This window comes from Coffea arabica, chromosome 11c, assembly GCF_036785885.1.
Source record: "Coffea arabica cultivar ET-39 chromosome 11c, Coffea Arabica ET-39 HiFi, whole genome shotgun sequence".
In the NCBI taxonomy this organism is placed as follows: domain Eukaryota; kingdom Viridiplantae; phylum Streptophyta; class Magnoliopsida; order Gentianales; family Rubiaceae; genus Coffea; species Coffea arabica.
This window is the reverse complement of record NC_092330.1, coordinates 23246803-23261866: the sequence shown is the minus strand read 5'-3', so window position 1 is coordinate 23261866 and position 15064 is coordinate 23246803. Positions and strand designations below refer to the sequence as shown.

The 15064-nt window shown below is 43.8% G+C and overlaps 3 non-coding genes and 13 pseudogenes across 3 annotated transcripts; all 16 read right to left on the bottom strand.

Moving 5' to 3' along the window:
• Window positions 1-19: 19 nt before the first annotated feature.
• Window positions 20-137, bottom strand: LOC140019206 (5S ribosomal RNA; annotated as a pseudogene).
• Window positions 138-1061: 924 nt separating this feature from the next.
• LOC140019205 (5S ribosomal RNA) lies at window positions 1062-1179 on the bottom strand (annotated as a pseudogene).
• Window positions 1180-2092: 913 nt separating this feature from the next.
• LOC140018426 (5S ribosomal RNA) lies at window positions 2093-2210 on the bottom strand (annotated as a pseudogene).
• Window positions 2211-3135: 925 nt separating this feature from the next.
• LOC140019204 (5S ribosomal RNA) lies at window positions 3136-3253 on the bottom strand (annotated as a pseudogene).
• A 913-nt stretch (window positions 3254-4166) lies between these two features.
• On the bottom strand, window positions 4167-4284 carry LOC140019203 (5S ribosomal RNA; annotated as a pseudogene).
• A 411-nt stretch (window positions 4285-4695) lies between these two features.
• Window positions 4696-4814, bottom strand: LOC140017199 (5S ribosomal RNA). Its single transcript, XR_011823512.1, has one exon. It is a non-coding gene; the product is annotated as a 5S ribosomal RNA (ribosomal RNA).
• Window positions 4815-5740: 926 nt separating this feature from the next.
• On the bottom strand, window positions 5741-5858 carry LOC140019202 (5S ribosomal RNA; annotated as a pseudogene).
• A 924-nt stretch (window positions 5859-6782) lies between these two features.
• LOC140019201 (5S ribosomal RNA) lies at window positions 6783-6900 on the bottom strand (annotated as a pseudogene).
• A 411-nt stretch (window positions 6901-7311) lies between these two features.
• Window positions 7312-7430, bottom strand: LOC140017198 (5S ribosomal RNA). Its single transcript, XR_011823511.1, has one exon. It is a non-coding gene; the product is annotated as a 5S ribosomal RNA (ribosomal RNA).
• Window positions 7431-8356: 926 nt separating this feature from the next.
• On the bottom strand, window positions 8357-8474 carry LOC140019200 (5S ribosomal RNA; annotated as a pseudogene).
• A 924-nt stretch (window positions 8475-9398) lies between these two features.
• Window positions 9399-9516, bottom strand: LOC140019197 (5S ribosomal RNA; annotated as a pseudogene).
• Window positions 9517-10428: 912 nt separating this feature from the next.
• Window positions 10429-10546, bottom strand: LOC140018425 (5S ribosomal RNA; annotated as a pseudogene).
• A 925-nt stretch (window positions 10547-11471) lies between these two features.
• LOC140019196 (5S ribosomal RNA) lies at window positions 11472-11589 on the bottom strand (annotated as a pseudogene).
• A 924-nt stretch (window positions 11590-12513) lies between these two features.
• Window positions 12514-12631, bottom strand: LOC140019195 (5S ribosomal RNA; annotated as a pseudogene).
• A 411-nt stretch (window positions 12632-13042) lies between these two features.
• LOC140017197 (5S ribosomal RNA) lies at window positions 13043-13161 on the bottom strand. The gene has a single exon (XR_011823510.1). It is a non-coding gene; the product is annotated as a 5S ribosomal RNA (ribosomal RNA).
• A 915-nt stretch (window positions 13162-14076) lies between these two features.
• LOC140018424 (5S ribosomal RNA) lies at window positions 14077-14194 on the bottom strand (annotated as a pseudogene).
• Between the last annotated feature and the right edge of the window lie 870 nt (window positions 14195-15064).

Sequence of the window (15064 nt, the reverse complement as noted above, 5' to 3'; positions counted from 1 at the left end):
TCCGATCCGGATCCGGGTCTAGACCCGACCCGTTGACAGGCCTAGGGTCACCCATCCTAGTACTACTGTCGCCCAAGCACGCTTAACTTCGGAGTTCTGATGGGATCCGGTGCATTAGTGCTGGTATGATCGCACCCGCCATGTTCCTTTCGCTTTATTCTTTTAAACTGCCACGTCCTGTGAAGCAGTTTGGCTTTTCTGGACCCGAATTCATTCTAAGCATCAGTTCATGAATTTCCTCTCATCCTTTTATTTATTTACTTTTATATTTTTTTCTTGTTGCTTTGCACCTTTTTTTTCCCTCGTCGCACAACTCTCAATTATCCTGAAAGTGATCCTTCACGCTTGCGCTTATACATTTGCGCCGACAACTTTGACCGACGATCCGGGCTTCGATCCAGCCGTACCGTTCCTGACTTGTCTCGCGCCTTCAGATCCGCCTTCATGCTTCGATGAGAAGCAAAATAAAAAGCAATCGTTCCGACGGAGCTAAATTACTACAGCATAAAGAACGAAGGGGAAATTTGGATTTCGAAACAAAAAAGGGAGGGGTGCAACACGAGGATTTCCCAGGGGGTCACCTAGGGGTGTCAACGGGCCGGGTCCGGGCCGGAATTCATTATTCCGGACCCGGACCCGGATCCGACCCGTTTACCCGACGGGTCTTTTATTCTGTGTTCCGGATCCGGACCCGGCGAGTCTCGGATCCGGGTCGGGTCTACCCGAACAAATTTGCCAAAATTTATAATTTCTAACAAAAAGAGAAAAAGATATATTTGTAAACAAATTTCTAACTAATGCAAAGAAAAAACCAAATAAGAAAATAAATCAAATTGATTTTACTCAAATACATCATCCTAATCAAATTATATTGATAATATATTTTTTTTATAAATTATTAAATCATTTATATCCGGATCCGGGTCTAATACGGGTCGGAATACTATATTCCGTATTCGACCCGTTTTTTTGTTTGAAAAAACGGATCCGGATCCGGTTAACGGAATTAAATCCGTACCCATACCCGCAAAAATTTCAGGGATCCGATCCGGATCCGGGTCTAGACCCGACCCGTTGACAGGCCTAGGGTCACCCATCCTAGTACTACTGTCGCCCAAGCACGCTTAACTTCGGAGTTCTGATGGGATCCGGTGCATTAGTGCTGGTATGATCGCACCCGCCATGTTCCTTTCGCTTTATTCTTTTAAACTGCCACGTCCTGTGAAGCAGTTTGGCTTTTCTGGACCCGAATTCATTCTAAGCGTCAGTTCATGAATTTCCTCTCATCCTTTTATTTATTTACTTTTATATTTTTTTCTTGTTGCTTTGCACCTTTTTTTTCCCTCGTCGCACAACTCTCAATTATCCTGAAAGTGATCCTTCACGCTTGCGCTTATACATTTGCGCCGACAACTTTGACCGACGATCCGGGCTTCGATCCAGCCGTACCGTTCCTGACTTGTCTCGCGCCTTCAGATCCGCCTTCATGCTTCGATGAGAAGCAAAATAAAAAGCAATCGTTCCGACGGAGCTAAATTACTACAGCATAAAGAACGAAGGGGAAATTTGGATTTCGAAACAAAAAAGGGAGGGGTGCAACACGAGGATTTCCCAGGGGGTCACCTAGGGGTGTCAACGGGCCGGGTCCGGGCCGGAATTCATTATTCCGGATCCGACCGGTTTACCCGACGGGTCTTTTATTCTGTGTTCCGGATCCGGACCCGGCGAGTCTCGGATCCGGGTCGGGTCTACCCGAACAAATTTGCCAAAATTTATAATTTCTAACAAAAAAGAGAAAAAGATATATTTGTAAACAAATTTCTAGCTAATGCAAAGAAAAAACCAAATAAGAAAATAAATCAAATTGATTTTACTCAAATACATCATCCTAATCAAATTATATTGATAATATATATTTTTTATAAATTATTAAATCATTTATTTCCGGATCCGGGTCTAATACGGGTCGGAATACTATATTCCGTATCCGACCCGTTTTTTTGTTTGAAAAAACGGATCCGGATCCGGATAACGGAATTAAATCCCTACCCATACCCGCAAAAATTTCAGGGATCCGATCCGGATCCGGGTGTAGACCCGACCCGTTGACCGGCCTAGGGTCACCCATCCTAGTACTACTGTCGCCCAAGCACGCTTAACTTCGGAGTTCTGATGGGATCCGGTGCATTAGTGCTGGTATGATCGCACCCGCCATGTTTCTTTCGCTTTATTCTTTTAAACTGCCACGTCCTGTGAAGCAGTTTGGCTTTTCTGGACCCGAATTCATTCTAAGCGTCAGTTCATGAATTTCCTCTCATCCTTTTATTTATTTACTTTTATATTTTTTTCTTGTTGCTTTGCACCTTTTTTTTCCCTCGTCGCACAACTCTCAATTATCCTGAAAGTGATCCTTCACGCTTGCGCTTATACATTTGCGCCGACAACTTTGACCGACGATCCGGGCTTCGATCCAGCCGTACCGTTCCTGACTTGTCTCGCGCCTTCAGATCCGCGTTCATGCTTCGATAAAAAGCAAAATATAAAGCAATCGTTCCGACGGAGCTAAATTACTACAGCATAAAGAACGAAGGGGAAATTTGGATTTCGAAACAAAAAAGGGAGGGGTGCAACACGAGGATTTCCCAGGGGGTCACCTAGGGGTGTCAACGTGCCGGGTCCGGGCCGGAATTCATTATTCTGGACCCGGACCCGGATCCGACCCGTTTACCCGACGGGTCTTTTATTCGGTGTTCCGGATCCGGACCCGGCGAGTCTCGGATCCGGGTCGGGTCTACCCGAACAAATTTGCCAAAATTTATAATTTCTAACAAAAAAGAGAAAAAGATATATTTGTAAACTAATTTCTAACTAATGCAAAGAAAAAACCAAATAAGAAAATAAATCAAATTGATTTTACTCAAATACATCATCCTAATCAAATTATATTGATAATATATATTTTTTATAAATTATTAAATCATTTATATCCGGATGCGGGTCTAATACGGGTCGGAATACTATATTCCGTATCCGACCCGTTTTTTTGTTTGAAAAAACGGATCCGGATCCGGATAACGGAATTAAATCCCTACCCATACCCGCAAAAATTTTAGGGATCCGATCCGGATCCGGGTCTAGACCCGACCCGTTGACAGGCCTAGGGTCACCCATCCTAGTACTACTGTCGCCCAAGCACGCTTAACTTCGGAGTTCTGATGGGATCCGGTGCATTAGTGCTGGTATGATCGCACCCGCCATGTTCCTTTCGCTTTATTCTTTTAAACTGCCACGTCCTGTGAAGCAGTTTGGCTTTTCTGGACCCGAATTCATTCTAAGCGTCAGTTCATGAATTTCCTCTCATCCTTTTATTTATTTACTTTTATATTTTTTTCTTGTTGCTTTGCACCTTTTTTTTCCCTCGTCGCACAACTCTCAATTATCCTGAAAGTGATCCTTCACGCTTGCGCTTATACATTTGCGCCGACAACTTTGACCGACGATCCGGGCTTCGATCCAGCCGTACCGTTCCTGACTTGTCTCGCGCCTTCAGATCCGCCTTCATGCTTCGATGAGAAGCAAAATAAAAAGCAATCGTTCCGACGGAGCTAAATTACTACAGCATAAAGAACGAAGGGGAAATTTGGATTTCGAAACAAAAAAGGGAGGGGTGCAACACGAGGATTTCCCAGGGGGTCACCTAGGGGTGTCAACGGGCCGGAATTCATTATTCCGGACCCGGACCCGGATCCGACCCGTTTACCCGACGGGTCTTTTATTCTGTGTTCCGGATCCGGACCCGGCGAGTCTCGGATCCGGGTCGGGTCTACCCGAACAAATTTGCCAAAATTTATAATTTCTAACAAAAAGAGAAAAAGATATATTTGTAAACAAATTTCTAACTAATGCAAAGAAAAAACCAAATAAGAAAATAAATCAAATTGATTTTACTCAAATACATCATCCTAATCAAATTATATTGATAATATATTTTTTTTATAAATTATTAAATCATTTATATCCGGATCCGGGTCTAATACGGGTCGGAATACTATATTCCGTATTCGACCCGTTTTTTTGTTTGAAAAAACGGATCCGGATCCGGTTAACGGAATTAAATCCGTACCCATACCCGCAAAAATTTCAGGGATCCGATCCGGATCCGGGTCTAGACCCGACCCGTTGACAGGCCTAGGGTCACCCATCCTAGTACTACTGTCGCCCAAGCACGCTTAACTTCGGAGTTCTGATGGGATCCGGTGCATTAGTGCTGGTATGATCGCACCCGCCATGTTCCTTTCGCTTTATTCTTTTAAACTGCCACGTCCTGTGAAGCAGTTTGGCTTTTCTGGACCCGAATTCATTCTAAGCGTCAGTTCATGAATTTCCTCTCATCCTTTTATTTATTTACTTTTATATTTTTTTCTTGTTGCTTTGCACCTTTTTTTTCCCTCGTCGCACAACTCTCAATTATCCTGAAAGTGATCCTTCACGCTTGCGCTTATACATTTGCGCCGACAACTTTGACCGACGATCCGGGCTTCGATCCAGCCGCACCGTTCCTGACTTGTCTCGCGCCTTCAGATCCGCCTTCATGCTTCGATAAGAAGCAAAATATAAAGCAATCGTTCCGACGGAGCTAAATTACTACAGCATAAAGAACGAAGGGGAAATTTGGATTTCGAAACAAAAAAGGGAGGGGTGCAACACGAGGACTTCCCAGGGGGTCACCCATCCTAGTACTACTCTCGCCCAAGCACGCTTAACTTCGGAGTTCTGATGGGATCCGGTGCATTAGTGCTGGTATGATCGCACCCGCCATGTTCCTTTCGCTTTATTCTTTTAAACTGCCCCGTCCTGTGAAGCAGTGTGGCTTTTATGGACCCCAATTCATTTTAAGCGTCAATTCAAGAATTTCCCCTCATCCTTTTATTTATTTACTTTTACATTTTTTTCTTGTTGATTTGCACCATTTTTTTTTCCCTCGTCGCGCAACTCTCAATTATCCTGAAATTGATCCTTCACGCTTGCGCTTATACATTTGCGCCGACAACTTTGACCGACGATCCGGGCTTCGATCCAGCCGTACCGTTCCTGACTTGTCTCGCGCCTTCAGATCCGCCTTCATGCTTCGATGAGAAGCAAAATAAAAAGCAGTCGTTCCGACGGAGCTAAATTACTACAGCATAAAGAACGAAGGGGAAATTTGGATTTCGAAACAAAAAAGGGAGGGGTGCAACACGAGGATTTCCCAGGGGGTCACCTAGGGGTGTCAACGGGCCGGGTCCGGGCCGGAATTCATTATTCCGGACCCGGACCCGGATCCGACCCGTTTACCCGACGGGTCTTTTATTCTGTGTTCCGGATCCGGACCCGGCGAGTCTCGGATCCGGGTCGGGTCTACCCGAACAAATTTGCCAAAATTTATAATTTCTAACAAAAAGAGAAAAAGATATATTTGTAAACAAATTTCTAGCTAATGCAAAGAAAAAACCAAATAAGAAAATAAATCAAATTGATTTTACTCAAATACATCATCCTAATCAAATTATATTGATAATATATTTTTTTTATAAATTATTAAATCATTTATATCCGGATCCGGGTCTAATACGGGTCGGAATACTATATTCCGTATTCGACCCGTTTTTTTGTTTGAAAAAACGGATCCGGATCCGGTTAACGGAATTAAATCCGTACCCATACCCGCAAAAATTTCAGGGATCCGATCCGGATCCGGGTCTAGACCCGACCCGTTGACAGGCCTAGGGTCACCCATCCTAGTACTACTGTCGCCCAAGCACGCTTAACTTCGGAGTTCTGATGGGATCCGGTGCATTAGTGCTGGTATGATCGCACCCGCCATGTTCCTTTCGCTTTATTCTTTTAAACTGCCACGTCCTGTGAAGCAGTTTGGCTTTTCTGGACCCGAATTCATTCTAAGCATCAGTTCATGAATTTCCTCTCATCCTTTTATTTATTTACTTTTATATTTTTTTCTTGTTGCTTTGCACCTTTTTTTTCCCTCGTCGCACAACTCTCAATTATCCTGAAAGTGATCCTTCACGCTTGCGCTTATACATTTGCGCCGACAACTTTGACCGACGATCCGGGCTTCGATCCAGCCGTACCGTTCCTGACTTGTCTCGCGCCTTCAGATCCGCCTTCATGCTTCGATGAGAAGCAAAATAAAAAGCAATCGTTCCGACGGAGCTAAATTACTACAGCATAAAGAACGAAGGGGAAATTTGGATTTCGAAACAAAAAAGGGAGGGGTGCAACACGAGGATTTCCCAGGGGGTCACCTAGGGGTGTCAACGGGCCGGGTCCGGGCCGGAATTCATTATTCCGGACCCGGACCCGGATCCGACCCGTTTACCCGACGGGTCTTTTATTCTGTGTTCCGGATCCGGACCCGGCGAGTCTCGGATCCGGGTCGGGTCTACCCGAACAAATTTGCCAAAATTTATAATTTCTAACAAAAAGAGAAAAAGATATATTTGTAAACAAATTTCTAACTAATGCAAAGAAAAAACCAAATAAGAAAATAAATCAAATTGATTTTACTCAAATACATCATCCTAATCAAATTATATTGATAATATATTTTTTTTATAAATTATTAAATCATTTATATCCGGATCCGGGTCTAATACGGGTCGGAATACTATATTCCGTATTCGACCCGTTTTTTTGTTTGAAAAAACGGATCCGGATCCGGTTAACGGAATTAAATCCGTACCCATACCCGCAAAAATTTCAGGGATCCGATCCGGATCCGGGTCTAGACCCGACCCGTTGACAGGCCTAGGGTCACCCATCCTAGTACTACTGTCGCCCAAGCACGCTTAACTTCGGAGTTCTGATGGGATCCGGTGCATTAGTGCTGGTATGATCGCACCCGCCATGTTCCTTTCGCTTTATTCTTTTAAACTGCCACGTCCTGTGAAGCAGTTTGGCTTTTCTGGACCCGAATTCATTCTAAGCGTCAGTTCATGAATTTCCTCTCATCCTTTTATTTATTTACTTTTATATTTTTTTCTTGTTGCTTTGCACCTTTTTTTTCCCTCGTCGCACAACTCTCAATTATCCTGAAAGTGATCCTTCACGCTTGCGCTTATACATTTGCGCCGACAACTTTGACCGACGATCCGGGCTTCGATCCAGCCGTACCGTTCCTGACTTGTCTCGCGCCTTCAGATCCGCCTTCATGCTTCGATAAGAAGCAAAATATAAAGCAATCGTTCCGACGGAGCTAAATTACTACAGCATAAAGAACGAAGGGGAAATTTGGATTTCGAAACAAAAAAGGGAGGGGTGCAACACGAGGACTTCCCAGGGGGTCACCCATCCTAGTACTACTCTCGCCCAAGCACGCTTAACTTCGGAGTTCTGATGGGATCCGGTGCATTAGTGCTGGTATGATCGCACCCGCCATGTTCCTTTCGCTTTATTCTTTTAAACTGCCCCGTCCTGTGAAGCAGTGTGGCTTTTATGGACCCCAATTCATTTTAAGCGTCAATTCAAGAATTTCCCCTCATCCTTTTATTTATTTACTTTTACATTTTTTTCTTGTTGATTTGCACCATTTTTTTTTCCCTCGTCGCGCAACTCTCAATTATCCTGAAATTGATCCTTCACGCTTGCGCTTATACATTTGCGCCGACAACTTTGACCGACGATCCGGGCTTCGATCCAGCCGTACCGTTCCTGACTTGTCTCGCGCCTTCAGATCCGCCTTCATGCTTCGATGAGAAGCAAAATAAAAAGCAATCGTTCCGACGGAGCTAAATTACTACAGCATAAAGAACGAAGGGGAAATTTGGATTTCGAAACAAAAAAGGGAGGGGTGCAACACGAATATTTCCCAGGGGGTCACCTAGGGGTGTCAACGGGCCGGGTCCGGGCCGGAATTCATTATTCCGGACCCGGACCCGGATCCGACCCGTTTACCCGACGGGTCTTTTATTCTGTGTTCCGGATCCGGACCCGGCGAGTCTCGGATCCGGGTCGGGTCTACCCGAACAAATTTGCCAAAATTTATAATTTCTAACAAAAAGAGAAAAAGATATATTTGTAAACAAATTTCTAGCTAATGCAAAGAAAAAACCAAATAAGAAAATAAATCAAATTGATTTTACTCAAATACATCATCCTAATCAAATTATATTGATAATATATTTTTTTTATAAATTATTAAATCATTTATATCCGGATCCGGGTCTAATACGGGTCGGAATACTATATTCCGTATTCGACCCGTTTTTTTGTTTGAAAAAACGGATCCGGATCCGGTTAACGGAATTAAATCCGTACCCATACCCGCAAAAATTTCAGGGATCCGATCCGGATCCGGGTCTAGACCCGACCCGTTGACAGGCCTAGGGTCACCCATCCTAGTACTACTGTCGCCCAAGCACGCTTAACTTCGGAGTTCTGATGGGATCCGGTGCATTAGTGCTGGTATGATCGCACCCGCCATGTTCCTTTCGCTTTATTCTTTTAAACTGCCACGTCCTGTGAAGCAGTTTGGCTTTTCTGGACCCGAATTCATTCTAAGCGTCAGTTCATGAATTTCCTCTCATCCTTTTATTTATTTACTTTTATATTTTTTTCTTGTTGCTTTGCACCTTTTTTTTCCCTCGTCGCACAACTCTCAATTATCCTGAAAGTGATCCTTCACGCTTGCGCTTATACATTTGCGCCGACAACTTTGACCGACGATCCGGGCTTCGATCCAGCCGTACCGTTCCTGACTTGTCTCGCGCCTTCAGATCCGCCTTCATGCTTCGATGAGAAGCAAAATAAAAAGCAATCGTTCCGACGGAGCTAAATTACTACAGCATAAAGAACGAAGGGGAAATTTGGATTTCGAAACAAAAAAGGGAGGGGTGCAACACGAGGATTTCCCAGGGGGTCACCTAGGGGTGTCAACGGGCCGGGTCCGGGCCGGAATTCATTATTCCGGACCCGGACCCGGATCCGACCCGTTTACCCGACGGGTCTTTTATTCTGTGTTCCGGATCCGGACCCGGCGAGTCTCGGATCCGGGTCGGGTCTACCCGAACAAATTTGCCAAAATTTATAATTTCTAACAAAAAGAGAAAAAGATATATTTGTAAACAAATTTCTAACTAATGCAAAGAAAAAACCAAATAAGAAAATAAATCAAATTGATTTTACTCAAATACATCATCCTAATCAAATTATATTGATAATATATTTTTTTTATAAATTATTAAATCATTTATATCCGGATCCGGGTCTAATACGGGTCGGAATACTATATTCCGTATTCGACCCGTTTTTTTGTTTGAAAAAACGGATCCGGATCCGGTTAACGGAATTAAATCCGTACCCATACCCGCAAAAATTTCAGGGATCCGATCCGGATCCGGGTCTAGACCCGACCCGTTGACAGGCCTAGGGTCACCCATCCTAGTACTACTGTCGCCCAAGCACGCTTAACTTCGGAGTTCTGATGGGATCCGGTGCATTAGTGCTGGTATGATCGCACCCGCCATGTTCCTTTCGCTTTATTCTTTTAAACTGCCACGTCCTGTGAAGCAGTTTGGCTTTTCTGGACCCGAATTCATTCTAAGCGTCAGTTCATGAATTTCCTCTCATCCTTTTATTTATTTACTTTTATATTTTTTCTTGTTGCTTTGCACCTTTTTTTTCCCTCGTCGCACAACTCTCAATTATCCTGAAAGTGATCCTTCACGCTTGCGCTTATACATTTGCGCCGACAACTTTGACCGACGATCCGGGCTTCGATCCAGCCGTACCGTTCCTGACTTGTCTCGCGCCTTCAGATCCGCCTTCATGCTTCGATGAGAAGCAAAATAAAAAGCAATCGTTCCGACGGAGCTAAATTACTACAGCATAAAGAACGAAGGGGAAATTTGGATTTCGAAACAAAAAAGGGAGGGGTGCAACACGAGGATTTCCCAGGGGGTCACCTAGGGGTGTCAACGGGCCGGGTCCGGGCCGGAATTCATTATTCCGGATCCGACCGGTTTACCCGACGGGTCTTTTATTCTGTGTTCCGGATCCGGACCCGGCGAGTCTCGGATCCGGGTCGGGTCTACCCGAACAAATTTGCCAAAATTTATAATTTCTAACAAAAAAGAGAAAAAGATATATTTGTAAACAAATTTCTAGCTAATGCAAAGAAAAAACCAAATAAGAAAATAAATCAAATTGATTTTACTCAAATACATCATCCTAATCAAATTATATTGATAATATATATTTTTTATAAATTATTAAATCATTTATTTCCGGATCCGGGTCTAATACGGGTCGGAATACTATATTCCGTATCCGACCCGTTTTTTTGTTTGAAAAAACGGATCCGGATCCGGATAACGGAATTAAATCCCTACCCATACCCGCAAAAATTTCAGGGATCCGATCCGGATCCGGGTGTAGACCCGACCCGTTGACCGGCCTAGGGTCACCCATCCTAGTACTACTGTCGCCCAAGCACGCTTAACTTCGGAGTTCTGATGGGATCCGGTGCATTAGTGCTGGTATGATCGCACCCGCCATGTTTCTTTCGCTTTATTCTTTTAAACTGCCACGTCCTGTGAAGCAGTTTGGCTTTTCTGGACCCGAATTCATTCTAAGCGTCAGTTCATGAATTTCCTCTCATCCTTTTATTTATTTACTTTTATATTTTTTTCTTGTTGCTTTGCACCTTTTTTTTCCCTCGTCGCACAACTCTCAATTATCCTGAAAGTGATCCTTCACGCTTGCGCTTATACATTTGCGCCGACAACTTTGACCGACGATCCGGGCTTCGATCCAGCCGTACCGTTCCTGACTTGTCTCGCGCCTTCAGATTCGCGTTCATGCTTCGATAAAAAGCAAAATATAAAGCAATCGTTCCGACGGAGCTAAATTACTACAGCATAAAGAACGAAGGGGAAATTTGGATTTCGAAACAAAAAAGGGAGGGGTGCAACACGAGGATTTCCCAGGGGGTCACCTAGGGGTGTCAACGTGCCGGGTCCGGGCCGGAATTCATTATTCTGGACCCGGACCCGGATCCGACCCGTTTACCCGACGGGTCTTTTATTCGGTGTTCCGGATCCGGACCCGGCGAGTCTCGGATCCGGGTCGGGTCTACCCGAACAAATTTGCCAAAATTTATAATTTCTAACAAAAAAGAGAAAAAGATATATTTGTAAACTAATTTCTAACTAATGCAAAGAAAAAACCAAATAAGAAAATAAATCAAATTGATTTTACTCAAATACATCATCCTAATCAAATTATATTGATAATATATATTTTTTATAAATTATTAAATCATTTATATCCGGATGCGGGTCTAATACGGGTCGGAATACTATATTCCGTATCCGACCCGTTTTTTTGTTTGAAAAAACGGATCCGGATCCGGATAACGGAATTAAATCCCTACCCATACCCGCAAAAATTTTAGGGATCCGATCCGGATCCGGGTCTAGACCCGACCCGTTGACAGGCCTAGGGTCACCCATCCTAGTACTACTGTCGCCCAAGCACGCTTAACTTCGGAGTTCTGATGGGATCCGGTGCATTAGTGCTGGTATGATCGCACCCGCCATGTTCCTTTCGCTTTATTCTTTTAAACTGCCACGTCCTGTGAAGCAGTTTGGCTTTTCTGGACCCGAATTCATTCTAAGCATCAGTTCATGAATTTCCTCTCATCCTTTTATTTATTTACTTTTATATTTTTTTCTTGTTGCTTTGCACCTTTTTTTTCCCTCGTCGCACAACTCTCAATTATCCTGAAAGTGATCCTTCACGCTTGCGCTTATACATTTGCGCCGACAACTTTGACCGACGATCCGGGCTTCGATCCAGCCGTACCGTTCCTGACTTGTCTCGCGCCTTCAGATCCGCCTTCATGCTTCGATGAGAAGCAAAATAAAAAGCAATCGTTCCGACGGAGCTAAATTACTACAGCATAAAGAACGAAGGGGAAATTTGGATTTCGAAACAAAAAAGGGAGGGGTGCAACACGAGGATTTCCCAGGGGGTCACCTAGGGGTGTCAACGGGCCGGGTCCGGGCCGGAATTCATTATTCCGGACCCGGACCCGGATCCGACCCGTTTACCCGACGGGTCTTTTATTCTGTGTTCCGGATCCGGACCCGGCGAGTCTCGGATCCGGGTCGGGTCTACCCGAACAAATTTGCCAAAATTTATAATTTCTAACAAAAAGAGAAAAAGATATATTTGTAAACAAATTTCTAACTAATGCAAAGAAAAAACCAAATAAGAAAATAAATCAAATTGATTTTACTCAAATACATCATCCTAATCAAATTATATTGATAATATATTTTTTTTATAAATTATTAAATCATTTATATCCGGATCCGGGTCTAATACGGGTCGGAATACTATATTCCGTATTCGACCCGTTTTTTTGTTTGAAAAAACGGATCCGGATCCGGTTAACGGAATTAAATCCGTACCCATACCCGCAAAAATTTCAGGGATCCGATCCGGATCCGGGTCTAGACCCGACCCGTTGACAGGCCTAGGGTCACCCATCCTAGTACTACTGTCGCCCAAGCACGCTTAACTTCGGAGTTCTGATGGGATCCGGTGCATTAGTGCTGGTATGATCGCACCCGCCATGTTCCTTTCGCTTTATTCTTTTAAACTGCCACGTCCTGTGAAGCAGTTTGGCTTTTCTGGACCCGAATTCATTCTAAGCGTCAGTTCATGAATTTCCTCTCATCCTTTTATTTATTTACTTTTATATTTTTTTCTTGTTGCTTTGCACCTTTTTTTTCCCTCGTCGCACAACTCTCAATTATCCTGAAAGTGATCCTTCACGCTTGCGCTTATACATTTGCGCCGACAACTTTGACCGACGATCCGGGCTTCGATCCAGCCGCACCGTTCCTGACTTGTCTCGCGCCTTCAGATCCGCCTTCATGCTTCGATAAGAAGCAAAATATAAAGCAATCGTTCCGACGGAGCTAAATTACTACAGCATAAAGAACGAAGGGGAAATTTGGATTTCGAAACAAAAAAGGGAGGGGTGCAACACGAGGACTTCCCAGGGGGTCACCCATCCTAGTACTACTCTCGCCCAAGCACGCTTAACTTCGGAGTTCTGATGGGATCCGGTGCATTAGTGCTGGTATGATCGCACCCGCCATGTTCCTTTCGCTTTATTCTTTTAAACTGCCCCGTCCTGTGAAGCAGTGTGGCTTTTATGGACCCCAATTCATTTTAAGCGTCAATTCAAGAATTTCCCCTCATCCTTTTATTTATTTACTTTTACATTTTTTTCTTGTTGATTTGCACCATTTTTTTTTCCCTCGTCGCGCAACTCTCAATTATCCTGAAATTGATCCTTCACGCTTGCGCTTATACATTTGCGCCGACAACTTTGACCGACGATCCGGGCTTCGATCCAGCCGTACCGTTCCTGACTTGTCTCGCGCCTTCAGATCCGCCTTCATGCTTCGATGAGAAGCAAAATAAAAAGCAGTCGTTCCGACGGAGCTAAATTACTACAGCATAAAGAACGAAGGGGAAATTTGGATTTCGAAACCAAAAAGGGAGGGGTGCAACACGAGGATTTCCCAGGGGGTCACCTAGGGGTGTCAACGGGCCGGGTCCGGGCCGGAATTCATTATTCCGGATCCGACCGGTTTACCCGACGGGTCTTTTATTCTGTGTTCCGGATCCGGACCCGGCGAGTCTCGGATCCGGGTCGGGTCTACCCGAACAAATTTGCCAAAATTTATAATTTCTAACAAAAAAGAGAAAAAGATATATTTGTAAACAAATTTCTAGCTAATGCAAAGAAAAAACCAAATAAGAAAATAAATCAAATTGATTTTACTCAAATACATCATCCTAATCAAATTATATTGATAATATATATTTTTTATAAATTATTAAATCATTTATTTCCGGATCCGGGTCTAATACGGGTCGGAATACTATATTCCGTATCCGACCCGTTTTTTTGTTTGAAAAAACGGATCCGGATCCGGATAACGGAATTAAATCCCTACCCATACCCGCAAAAATTTCAGGGATCCGATCCGGATCCGGGTGTAGACCCGACCCGTTGACCGGCCTAGGGTCACCCATCCTAGTACTACTGTCGCCCAAGCACGCTTAACTTCGGAGTTCTGATGGGATCCGGTGCATTAGTGCTGGTATGATCGCACCCGCCATGTTTCTTTCGCTTTATTCTTTTAAACTGCCACGTCCTGTGAAGCAGTTTGGCTTTTCTGGACCCGAATTCATTCTAAGCGTCAGTTCATGAATTTCCTCTCATCCTTTTATTTATTTACTTTTATATTTTTTTCTTGTTGCTTTGCACCTTTTTTTTCCCTCGTCGCACAACTCTCAATTATCCTGAAAGTGATCCTTCACGCTTGCGCTTATACATTTGCGCCGACAACTTTGACCGACGATCCGGGCTTCGATCCAGCCGTACCGTTCCTGACTTGTCTCGCGCCTTCAGATCCGCCTTCATGCTTCGATGAGAAGCAAAATAAAAAGCAATCGTTCCGACGGAGCTAAATTACTACAGCATAAAGAACGAAGGGGAAATTTGGATTTCGAAACAAAAAAGGGAGGGGTGCAACACGAGGATTTCCCAGGGGGTCACCTAGGGGTGTCAACGGGCCGGGTCCGGGCCGGAATTCATTATTCCGGACCCGGACCCGGATCCGACCCGTTTACCCGACGGGTCTTTTATTCTGTGTTCCGGATCCGGACCCGGCGAGTCTCGGATCCGGGTCGGGTCTACCCGAACAAATTTGCCAAAATTTATAATTTCTAACAAAAAGAGAAAAAGATATATTTGTAAACAAATTTCTAGCTAATGCAAAGAAAAAACCAAATAAGAAAATAAATCAAATTGATTTTACTCAAATACATCATCCTAATCAAATTATATTGATAATATATTTTTTTTATAAATTATTAAATCATTTATATCCGGATCCGGGTCTAATACGGGTCGGAATACTATATTCCGTATTCGACCCGTTTTTTTGTTTGAAAAAACGGATCCGGATCCGGTTAACGGAAT